Source organism: Lytechinus variegatus, chromosome 7 (assembly GCF_018143015.1).
Source record: "Lytechinus variegatus isolate NC3 chromosome 7, Lvar_3.0, whole genome shotgun sequence".
Lineage (NCBI taxonomy): Eukaryota > Metazoa > Echinodermata > Echinoidea > Temnopleuroida > Toxopneustidae > Lytechinus > Lytechinus variegatus.
Window position 1 is genome coordinate 20,922,969 of NC_054746.1, and position 12,418 is coordinate 20,935,386.

The 12,418-nt window shown below is 36.4% G+C and overlaps 1 protein-coding gene across 8 annotated transcripts in view; it reads left to right on the top strand.

The window, feature by feature from the left end:
• The first annotated feature begins 3,097 nt into the window (after positions 1 to 3,097).
• Positions 3,098 to 12,418, top strand: part of LOC121418714 (signal-induced proliferation-associated 1-like protein 1) — a 93,763-nt gene continuing 84,442 nt past the window's right edge. For 2 of the 8 annotated variants that reach the window (XM_041612778.1, XM_041612777.1), the window contains exon 1: positions 3,099 to 3,755. The gene's annotated coding sequence lies outside the window, so the exon portion shown is untranslated. Of the gene's footprint in view, positions 3,756 to 12,418 lie in introns of all 8 variants that reach the window. The other 6 variants (XM_041612784.1, XM_041612779.1, XM_041612783.1 and 3 more) reach the window with 4 other exon arrangements.

Genomic DNA, 12,418 nt, shown 5'->3' on the forward strand with positions numbered 1-12,418 from the left:
TCTCCTCTTTCAGGGACACTATCACCTTTTTTTTCATTTTGATGAAATTATGACTCATGCCCATATCCAGTAGCTGAAACTCTGGCAACACCACACTTACAGTGGCATTGCCAATTTACTGTAATTAGATGAGATAACGGTTTCATTAAAGTAGGCCATGTTGTCTTGAATCCAGTCATTAGCCATCTGGCGGCGGGATGAGTTTCGCCAGAGTTGGTGGTTCCATTCCGATTCCGCTTCAAGGGTGTCTGACACCATAATGCATACAGGATTTCTTTTCGCAACCTAAATGTCAAGATTCTTCTTGATGGTTTTACATCCATCTCATGATCTGTTGCTAGAAAGTCAAATTATTTTCAGCAAGTTCTTAGCTAATGGGAAGATTAAAAAGAACTAACTTGTCACTTACATGTAGTGTCTGGTCACAAGGTAACTTTATCTGACCTTCTTTAGGTTTGTAGCATGACTAATCAATTTTCTTGAGTTATGTAGTCATCACAAACAAAAAATACAAAACAATGTCAGTGCAGGCTGCATATAGCATTCAAGTGACTTTTCAGCTATACTGACTCCCTCATTTCAAGCCCTCCGTCTTGACTTTATAGGAAGCAAGTCCAAACCAGAAAAAGTTGTCATAAGACTCTTGAACCATTTCATTCAAACATTTTCTCTAAAATTACTTTAGTTCTTCAGAATTGCCTTTCAAAATATCTGTGTTTCATGAGTATAGAAGTCTGTATGACTGTCTGAAACTCTGAATATAATTGATTGTTTGAACCCAGCATTTTTCAAAATCATGTTTCTTAAATGCAACCTAAAATTCATCAAAACTTGTCTTATTTTGCATGTGACGTGATTTTCAGAATAGACTTTTTCAGCATCACATGAAACCTATCTTCTTGGCCTTCCTGTAAGACCATGTCTTTGAGCCTTTTGCAAACAAGATTGACATTTTGAAAGACAAAATTTTACATCCCTGCTTAAACTACAGTGACATTTGTAATTTCCTTCCAAGAATGTCTGCCAATCACTTTCTGGTTGATTCTGCTTAGTGTTTCCAGCTCTAATAAACTTGTAGGGGATGGATGTTATATTCCATCTTCCTTTCTCTCTCAAGCTGAAGAGAAGATGGAAGTGGATATCAAAGGCAGATTATGAAGAACAAAGGCAAACAAAAGCATAGTTATATAGTCTAAACCCATCTTTGCTCTGTGAGAAGAGTACGAATAAACACGATGCATGCATGCAATTTTGTGAAGATTTGGATAGTCGCAACCCTTCAAGTATGTCACTCCCCAATATTTTATTGATTTTTTCTAAAATCTGAATATAAAGAATGTACAAACATTGCAAATGCAAGTGAATTATTATTTCAAACTAGTTTTCTTTACAATGCTTTCTCATATGATCTTAGTTATATCAAGAAATCATTCAGGATAAATGCAAGTAAAGACATTGCTCACGACTGTTTGGGACGTTAATGCTCCCACACTGATTCAAAAATAAGGGGTATGAACTATCCCAGCAGTGGGCTTGACATTGCTGTATAATTGAATCCAAGGTCAAAGGTCACAAGTGAAAGACAATCCAGGCAAGCCCAGGCAAGCAGCATGGAATATCAGGAGGCAGTTTCGATTTTTGTTTGGAATTTAGTTCCATATTGATTCAGATTGGTCCAGGAATTCCTGTTGTGATTAGAAACGTGATCAGAAAAAGTAGAATCTCCTTGATCAGACCATGGATGAAATGAGCTTCAGACTGTTATTTCAACTCTGTAGAGTACTTACACTGTATGTCTGTTTTTTTTATAGTGATAAGTCAAACATGTTTATTTAACCTAAGCTGTTTATTTGTGAAAAATCATACAATATATAAATAAGAATAACCCAAATTTAAGGATTAAAAGCCTAGTGGTTAAGCAGTAAACCTCTATCTGAAAACTCCCAGGAATACTAATTTGATGTTGTAATGCCCTTTAGGCAATCTTCTTTATAACAAAGTTCCCAAGAGCTGAGATGATGCATCGCTTTTGGTCCCCTACTATGCTTTTCACACTGCACTTTTTGTCCTAAATTGGTGGGGCCAAGGGGGGGTCTTAGCCCCACCAATTTCCCGGGTTAAGCTTAGCCCACTTCGTTTTCACACTACGTTTTAGCAAAGTGGGCTAGCACGGTAAATAGTACGGTACTATCTGGCCCTGCAAAAAAGCAGGGTTAGCCGGCATATTGCGGTGCTAGCACCACAATTGCGGTGCTAAGAGAGGCAGTGTGAATCGAAACCAGGCTAAGGAAAAGTGGGGCTAAGCAATAGCCAATCACAGGAGTCGAAATTGCACGTTAATCACGCGCTGTACGGTAAAATCAATATTCATTAGCTGTGGGATAGTCCTGGGTAAAGGCGTTAACCGCGGCTAAGCAGATAGTATGAGGTTAAGATAGACAGTGTGAATCCATAAAAAGATAGTATGGGGTTAAGGATAGTCAGGGAATAAAGGTCAAGTCCACCTCAGAAAAATGTTGATTTGAATCAATAGAGAAAAATCAGACAAGCACAATACTGAAGATTTCATCAAAATCGGATGTAAAATAAGAAAGTTATGACATTTCAAAGTTTCGCTTATTTTTAACAAAACAGTTATATGAACGAGCCAGTTACATCTAAATGAGAGAGTTGATTAGGACCTCCTTGCCTGAAGCACAAAATGTTAAAATAATGGAATTCCACGCATTCAGGGAGGAATGAAACTTCATTTCACATGACAATGACGAGAAAATCAAAATATTTCATATTTCAAACAATAAAAAACAAAAAGAAATAGTGAGTGAATGACATCATCGACTCTCTCATTTGGATGTAGCTGGCTCGTTCATATAACTGTTTTTGTGAAATGAAGCGAAACTTTGAAATGTCATAACTTTCTTATTTTACATGCGATTTTGATGAAATTTTCAGTGTTATGCTTGTTGAATTTTTCTCCTTTTATTCAAATCAAGTTTTTGTTGGGGTGGACTTGTCCTTTAAGAATAGTATGGGGTTAAGGAAATGCAATGTGAAAAGCATATGAATGTACTAAGAACTGTTCATACTGTAGGCCTATAGGTATGATCCAAAATTTTGTTTGGCCTGCATGACTGAGGGTTAATTACATTTTTTTGGCTTCAGTTTTCCAGTCAGAGCATGAACTCCATTGATCTCATCTTCACATAGTATCAGAGATAAATGAACTGATGAACTTTTGTTGACAAGGCAGACTTCTGGCTGTTTTTGGCAAATGGTACACCACTAAAGACAGACCAGCCCCAAAGAAAGGAAACCATCAGGACGCCCAGGGGCATGACACTCTGGAATGCTAATCCTGAACGTCCACGAAAAGCTTGGCTAGGTCCCGTGAATGGGAGTCTATTGATTTCTGCTCAGCGGCTCTCAAATCTGTTGAGACACGACCAGTGAACTCGTCATGTTATTGGGTTTTTATGACTGGACGTCAGGCCATTTCCACCACGGTGTCTTTAGTCATGAGGAACAGGGCATGGACTGAGCGGTGCTTTTTGTTTGGAATACTGTTTTTGATCAGTTTCATGTAACCCTTATTTTGTGGAATGGCAGTATACTGTAGTATATGCAATGGACATGTAGACATCATTTCAGTTTTATTTGTATGGAAATACATGTACCCTGAACATGTAGGACTGTCACCATACGAGGCCTTGGAATGATAGTTACAATGTAGCTATTGTACATGAAGAACAGGAAAGGTAAATTCATGTAGCTTACATGTATGTGAAATGCTGTGTGATTATTTACCTCAGTATGATATACTGTGTTCTGATATAAAGTATGTACATGTAGGTCTACATGTACATTTGGGAATTTTTGTGTTGTGATATGGTTCTGTTTTGAAACAGTTGGGTCCAAGATTGCAATGCCAAATATGAGAATATACATGTTCAGGCCTATCATAGACTAAAAAAAAAAAAGAATATCAAAATATTTTTGAGATTTAATGCAATTTATTTTTGGACACCCAAATCTCATATTTTATTTGTAGAGTGGCATGTGTTTCACCAGAGCAGGGTGATCCTAACTGTACCTACCTCAGGCCTACTGTTTTTTTTTTTGTGTTTTTTTTGCGATACCATTACCATTAGAAACACAGTCCTTTGTCAACCATGTACATGGTATGTACATTTACATAGTAGTATACAAACCAGAAATTCCCTGAAGTTCATTGTACATGTACTTGGCTCTGTATGGATATATCAGTTTATCACACAAAAACATTGAAGACATTCCGAGCCATGACCCTCTAATTTTGTCATTGTTTGTATATTGCAGAATATAAAGTCGTTCAGTTGTTAGAAGTAGAGCAATGCTGAGACAAATCAAGTCGATTATTCATTATTTGAACTGGGTTACAGAACCACTCCTGGAGATTCATATTTCTACATGAATGGTATTAAGCAACCATGTCTTGCTGTATTTACTTATTCTCAGATTTAGACCTTGTACATTAATTGTATTTCTGCTCCCTCAAACTTGTAAGTTGTAAAGGAATTGGTTGGAAAATTTGTATCTCTTACAACCCCAGTAAAAAAATGTCTATGTGTACATTACACCTTAGTTCAAATATTTGTAGCTCTTTTCTCTTCTTTGCTTCTCTAGAATGTGCCTGTAACAAATTTATGAGGTATTACCTTGGTAGTCTAACCTGGGATGTGTTCAATCGATTTTAAGCTACATGAATCACAAATAATACACTTGAACACTTAATAGTTACGGTAGGAATATAAATGTACACCCCTTTCATAAACCCAATTATGCGGCTAATAGCAGCATAATTTGGTCGTAAAATCGGAGGAGGACCAGAGTTATCTGCATTATTTTGATGCAATTATCTGCATAATAGCATCGGGACCAGATTTTGACATTATTATGAACGTATTTCGAAAGTAATGCGGATAATTGCCATGGAGTGGTCACAAGGTCACCCTTTTCCAACGCAACCACATCGGAGGGGGTGTGTGCAGTTGCCATGATGATTATCCTCCTTTTTCAGGACGGGCGCTCGTAAAATAGTGCAGATTATTTTCGGAGTTTATGAACGCAGTTTTTATTGAATTATCCACATTGCTCTTAGGCGGCTAATTGGAGGTCCCCCCACTGCACATTATGGATCAGTGGGCTTTGAACTACATTGTAGGAAGTAAAGGTCAAGTTTGAGTGTACGCAAAGTTGTAAAGCATGTTTGACAATATTTTCCGTAATGTAATTATGATTGAGATTATTTGGGGGATTTGTGTTGAAACAATTCAAGTCCACGGTTTTGAAGAATCTCCTTTCAAAATGCATCTTTTCAGGGTTTCATAGACATTTAAAAAACTTTGATTTCTTACAACCATTGTCAAAATAATTTTGAACTAAACTTCTAAAATCGTAGTTTAAAAATGTGGAGATTAAACAAAGATTGAATTGAACTTATCAACTTGCACATGCAACAATGGTCCTTTCTTTTGGTTGCTCATGGGGGCAGACTACTGTATTTTCTAAATGACTCAGAATAGAGTGTAATGGACACGACCAGTGGTTTTGTCCCTATTGTCCTTTCTTCAGAGTCCCTTTGGTTTTGTCCTCCACCCTCGTGGGGTTTCCGCTTTCAAAGTAGCAAAGAAAGAGGGACAAGTGTGAATTTGGCAAAATCTCAGAATACTGAATGATAGGAATAAGGTGTTCTAATGGGGGTGAATTGGATAGATTTGTCTTGGGTAGAACCACTTAAAATTCTGTAAACAAAATTAAGTTGGAGATATTGCCACCAGGTTGAATCCAAGATGTGTTGGAGAAAACCATGAATAGTTGAGACTTGAGGGAACGTGATTATTTGTTGTGACAAAATCAAACATATTCTATAATTGGAACATTCTATAATTGAACATTTTTGTATCATAAATACCAGTTGAAAATTTCTTTCTTGTATGAACATTTACCTTTCAAATATATTTAACAGTACTTTATATTTTTTCTTCGAAATTCACAATCAATTTTTTTTATGTTTGAATCAATAGAATTCGATAGCATTCCCTCATGAAGCAAGATTAGGTCTTACGTTTTCAATGTGAAAACAAAAGGGTATATTTATTTTATATACATGCAGTGCATAACTGCATATGAATATTATTTTGCAGATTTTCTCCGTCTCCCCCAAAACAAAATAGTCTGGAAAGAGTTATGTACATGTAGGAGAGAACATTTACATATGGACATTATATTTTAAGAATGTATTTTCTCAATATTTTGCGACATTACTGTGCACCTTTAAAACATGCAAGTGATGAATTGTAGAATATCTGACCCTTACTTTTGCTCTTCCTTTATTTATGTTTAAGATGGAACTGTAGGTACATGTAAATGTCAAATGTACTTTAGATTTGGTCAGTGGATCAAGGGAGAAACTATAGGTGGTTTCAGACCGCCTCGAAGTTCGCCAGTTCCAGGTATTCTCTGATCGGGAAATTTACCCCGATCAGAAAATACCAGGTATTTTGGTAATGTGAAAGCAAACTACGCGTAATCTCCCCGAAAGAAAATACCCGCTAAATAGTAGGTACTTGGCGAAATTACGAGAACTTTCGTGGGGATTTTTCCAAGGTCGCAGGTATTTAGGCGATGTGAAAGCAAATTACGGGAACTTTTATCCCAGCGTGTCGTTGGGCGCGGCGGCGTGGGTGGCTGCTGGGCAAGTGATTTTGAATCTCCCGCCTAGCCTGCTTATCAGACCACACTGCGCATGCTCGTAACTTCGGGAACTTATCCCGAAGGATGTGTTTCGGGGCGGTGTGAATGCAGGAATAATTAACGGGTATTTTTTAGCCTTAAAAAGTTCTCGTAATTTAACGGGGATTCTTGTGATCGAGGCGGTTTGAAACCGCCTTATGACTCGATTTTGAGGTGATTGGATGATATATCAAGATGCTTACATCAGGGCCAAAGGTACATTCCAAGTTTCCAGCTCTAACCTAGTTTCTCTATTGACTCGAATCATATCTGAGAAGTATGAATAGTTTGATTACAAAACTTCATGAACAATGTATTTCAATTTATTGGATGGAATGTCCCATCAGTTTGGGGCAAGACAGAGAAAAATAGTGACCTTTCTGAATTTTTAAAGATATATTTGGAGAGTATCATACACAAATGGTCCTTCTTAAAAAAAAAAATTGCTCTTATAATTCAATCGAATTCAAATTGTGATAAATGACGGCTAAAATAAATATTTAAAAAAAGTGTAGGGGGCCTACATAGTCTCTCCCAATCCACTCTCCATTGTTATATGCTGTACTTATGGAGTTTTTACTCTCTCCAAAATGGCATCAAGTCATTTTTACAAAGAAAGAAAAAATTCTGATCTTGGTGTATGGTCATCATTTCGAACGCAATACGTTGCAACGATGGTCTTAATTGATCAAATAGTGATTGATTGCAACCCTTCTGAAGATCATAGAAATACATGTAGGACTAAACTTATTCTCTGAAATTGAAGTATTAAAGCAGGAAGTGAAATTTGTGAATAGGTTTGAAGATGATAGTTTCATGACATCAGTGTTGTTGTTTTGACAATGAAAGTACATGTACATGTTTATCAATCTGATGTAATTGGAGTTTCAGTACATGTATTGAAGAAATACATACATTTAAAAGGGTTGTCTATACTCTGCATTTATGACCGAAACTTTCATGCATCAACTATCATTCAAGTATGTGTGTGCATTGCTTGCATATAAAAGGAAGTCTGTTTTCTTGAAATATGCTGATACAAATATTGAACATGTAATGTGCAAAGCATTGCAAGACATCAATACAAAATCAAGTTTACTTTTTTTCTTGGAAGTAGGCCTGTGTATCTGTATGTACAGTAACATAAATGTAGGCCTACAGATTTCAATGCAGGTAATCTGTCTCCCCTTTGTGTTTTGAATATGAGATATGTAATCTGTATATAGGATGTCAATGTTTCACCTCTGCACCAGTTTATGTCATAAACATTTTGACAAGCAGAAAGTCTGTGGAAACAAACAGGGTGTCTGTCAGTGGCTGTGTCCATACGGTGTGCTATTTCACGATTTATGTCCAATATATTGGGTAACAGTTGCTCTCCATACACAACCAAAGGAAAGCAGAATTCAGAAGCATGCTGTAAATTACAGGTTGTAACAACCTACATACAGTATACATGTGGATCTGTCAAAGTTTCAGATCAATTCAATTTTCATAAATAATAGTCACGATTCTATTACCTGAAGATGTAAAGCATGTGTATAATACATGTATATTTGTGATTCAACTGAGTCACATTTATATTTTTCCATTAAGATTAAATGCTGATAACTGCATTATTAGATTAATTGCTTAGGTATATTAGACTACTTCTTTAGTACTTGTGATCACTGATGTTACTATGAATAATTAAAACCATAAGGACATTACATGTGCATTTACTTTTACACAGAATACTTGACTCAGGACTCTGCTTCATGCAGACAAATGATTTTAAATTATAAACAACAAGTGTACATGGAATCAGCACTAATTCAGGGAGCCCCCTGTGGATAGATGCACTCATACAGTTAATTTTAAGGATCCCTTTCTAATACTTAGCGTGACTGCCCAGACAGACATGACAAGCGTGTTTGGAAACATGTATACAAGAGGACTGACGTAGATATATTTATATCAATACATAGTTTCTCTTGAGATTCAAGGGTCCAAAAGGCAAGTTGTGACATACATGAATTTTTTGTTTGCGCATTGTGTTTGCTGTGTATCATCACGAACCTTTTATTGGGTCATTAGGATAGAAATATGTATTGATGTAATCTTTTGATAACTTTCCCTTTTGTTTTGATGCCTGGTTATATTTCAGGAGGCAAGAGATCTCTTGTATTGCTTAATGACATATTAAAGAATAACGATAAGAACACTCTTGTGATTCATGTACGTGAACCTTGTTTATCTGTCTTGAGAGAGGTCACATTCAATGTATTGATCAGTTTGCTGCTTTATAACACATACATGTACATGTAGCAGTGTTCTCATTTTAAAGTCAATATGTGATCAGGGAGTACTCTCAACTCCCTGATGTAATGATGCCACTGCCACCATGCAGTAGCATACCTAGGATTTTCCACAGGGGGGGGGCAAAATCGCCCATTCGCCAACAAATTTGACAAGCAAAAAAAAGGTCCTCAATATGATATAAAGGACATTTCGCACCAGAAAAAAAAATTGAAAAGCAAAAAAAAAGAAAAGGTCCGCAGCAGGACATTTCGCACCAGAAAAAAAAAGAAGAAGAAGGTCTCCAACTTCAAAGGAGGGGGCTCGTCAGGGATCGGTTGTGACTCGTCAGGGGGGCAGTCTGCCCCCCCCCATAGGTACGCTAGTGCCACCATTTATAGTCCTGAATTACTTATCCTGCATTGCCTAATATTATTGAATGAGGTGAGAGAGGTACTTACTGAATTAATGCCCCTCCAAGGTGTCTAATATCCCTCGGTAGTACATGGTGTCCAGCGACGGTCTAGAGGTCCTGCCTGTTGCTGCTGAACATGTACTTGACTTGACCTTAATTCTCCGGACATATAACTCTCAACTGACCTTGACACTGACTCTTGGTTATGGGGGGGGGATCAAAGCGACCGGAATGGCGTAACGAAAAATATGCGAAGCTTTGGAGCAGATTTCTTCTTTTTTTCTCGATAAGAAGAAAATGCTATGCCTTGGAACGGCTTTCTTTGTTCTTTTTCTCAAGACAAAAAATGCTATGCCTTGGAACGGAAATGCAAGTGTAAAATTGGGGGGTCCCCTCTGCGGCACATACGCACTATGCATTATATACTGAGTGCCCCCCCCCCCCAGGTTGCAGGAGCGCCTCGCGTAATGTTTACACATGCACGGAGGTGAGTGTAGGGCTATCAAATTATATTGCGGGTTATAAGCCCAGGCGACATTGTTTAACGACCCCTTATGCAACACTTAGAATACAAAGATTAATAGTTTAAAGCAAGAATGCCAGAAAAATTATTAAAAACAAAAATCAGAAGCATGTATAAATGCATGTGCGCACAGAATGCGTGCATGGATCATACTGGTATAATGTTTGTCTCTTCAAAAGGTCAGATGTTCATTAATACTTTTATCTTCAATTCAGTCATAATTTTTTTCCATCTTTTAATTGATACAATATTCTTTGTGTGGTGTTTGTTCATCATTTCAGGGTTTAAATTTAAACTGATATTTCAGTGATTTACTCTAATAGTATCTACATGTAGTTTTTATCTTTTAACCGATTTTGTGTTTCTGATATTGTGGTGCGTGGATATTTCTGCAATACCATTTTCCTCCTCTGCATACCAGAAATCATCAAACTTATGAAAATAAAGGGGAATAAAAAGATGCCCAAATTAGAGACCGCATCAGGATAGCCATAGTACACTTGATAATTAGAAAGGAAATCTTTTGTGACAGCCAATGATAATGTACAAGTCGAAACATCCTGTGCCGCGCTCTTGATTTCTAGCCAAACCTGTGAAGAGACGTTCTAAATTTTGCCGGGTGAGCGGAAATCGAGAGAGTTTGGAGGCCCGATTATCGAGTTCCTGGATAAGCATTTGATCTTTTGCAAGGGAGATTAGGGAGTAAAGAAAGAATCTTACTTGCGTGTATGCTGGCCTAGAAAAGGAAGCTACTTCATATTAGCCTTTGTCTTGGTTTATGTGGACTTCAAGATATATGTACCAATATAGGCTTTCTTGACCTATTTTATGATAGCCTTAAAACTATATATGTCCCATCCATGACTTTGACCTAGATTAGGAAAGCTTATATTTTTCAGTTGTGACTCGCAAGAATAATAACAAATCATGCTTTTTTAGCCTACATGTACTTCAGGATTTTGTGAACAAATAATCTCGGTTTTTTAAAAAGTTCCTGTTTTTTGTTGCTCTTGTTGGCTATTCAGGCCAATTTGTTTTATACATGGTAGGAAATAATTCCTTTATGTGTGCTTTAAGTAATTACAGCCGCAATGCTAAAGCTGGGGTAATAATATCCAAGTCCTTTGGAAGTATATAGAGACATTATAATCATAATGTGATGTGCGCTTTACAAGAACTCAATATTAATATACAGTGCGTCCCAGAATAAACGAAACCGAGATTTAGCGATCATTTATCATAACTTAATCATAAAAAGAATAGACAAATGACCTACCAATTTAAAGCTTAGAATCTCCTCTTTCATCTGATATTACTTAGGTTATTTCTTATTCACGCATGAGTGAGCAAAAACAATTTGAAGAAAGGATACCAAAAACTTATTTGGCGGGGGTTATCTGGGTTTCAAAAAGAAAACCACATTTATGAAAAGTTCAATATCTGCTCTTTAATTTGGTACCAAAATTACAAAAAATGGTCAAGAAATAAAAAAGTTCTGTTCATTTGAAATAAGGCTTGTATTTCCATAATTTCATGAGATAAACGTGTTTTCACCGGTTTCCTACAGAAGCTTTCGCATGGTGAACAAAAGATTTAATGCATGGCTGATCGTCAACAAAACAGAGTGTCGAGAGAGTTTGAAAGCCATCCTGGAGAACCTCTTCATTTTATGAAATTATTGAAATTCAAGCCTTATTTCAAATGACCAGAACTTTGTTATTTCGTGACCATTTTCTGAAATTTAGGTATCAAATTAAAGAGGAGATATTGAACTTTTCAAAAATGTGGTTTTCTTTTTGAAACCCAGATACCCCCCGCCAAATGAGTTTTTGATATCCTTTCTTCAAATTGCATTTGCTCACTCATGCGTGAATGAGAAATATTCTAAGTAATATCAGATGAAAGAGGAGATTCTAAGCTTTAAATTGGTAGGTCATTTGTCTATTTTATTTATGATTAAGTAATGATAAATGATCGCTAAATCTCGGTTTCGTTTTTTCTGGGACGCACTGTACATGTAATTACATGTATTATTTAAAATTTTGAAGTAAAATTTTATTGGTCCATATGGCAAGCCATCTGACCTGCATATATCGATCACTAGTCCTTATTTAATGTACCCATTGTAAACATGTGTAGGTAATGGTAATGCTTCTGTCGATGACATTCATAAGAAATAAGATGGAAAAGGTCTAGTAAAACTTGAAACATTAATTTTGAGTCAGAAAACAAATTTGCCTGCTTTGAATGAATGCATACTCATTAAAACTTATTTAATTAATTCATAAAATCATTTCTGGTAAATGTAATCTTTTATGATTTTAATTTAAAAAAGTAAAAGAACGGAAAAGAAGAAATATCCCTTTAAATAGGATATAGGACAGACAACTAAGGACAAGGTCAGCAGACAAATGATTAAAATTGGGCTGAAA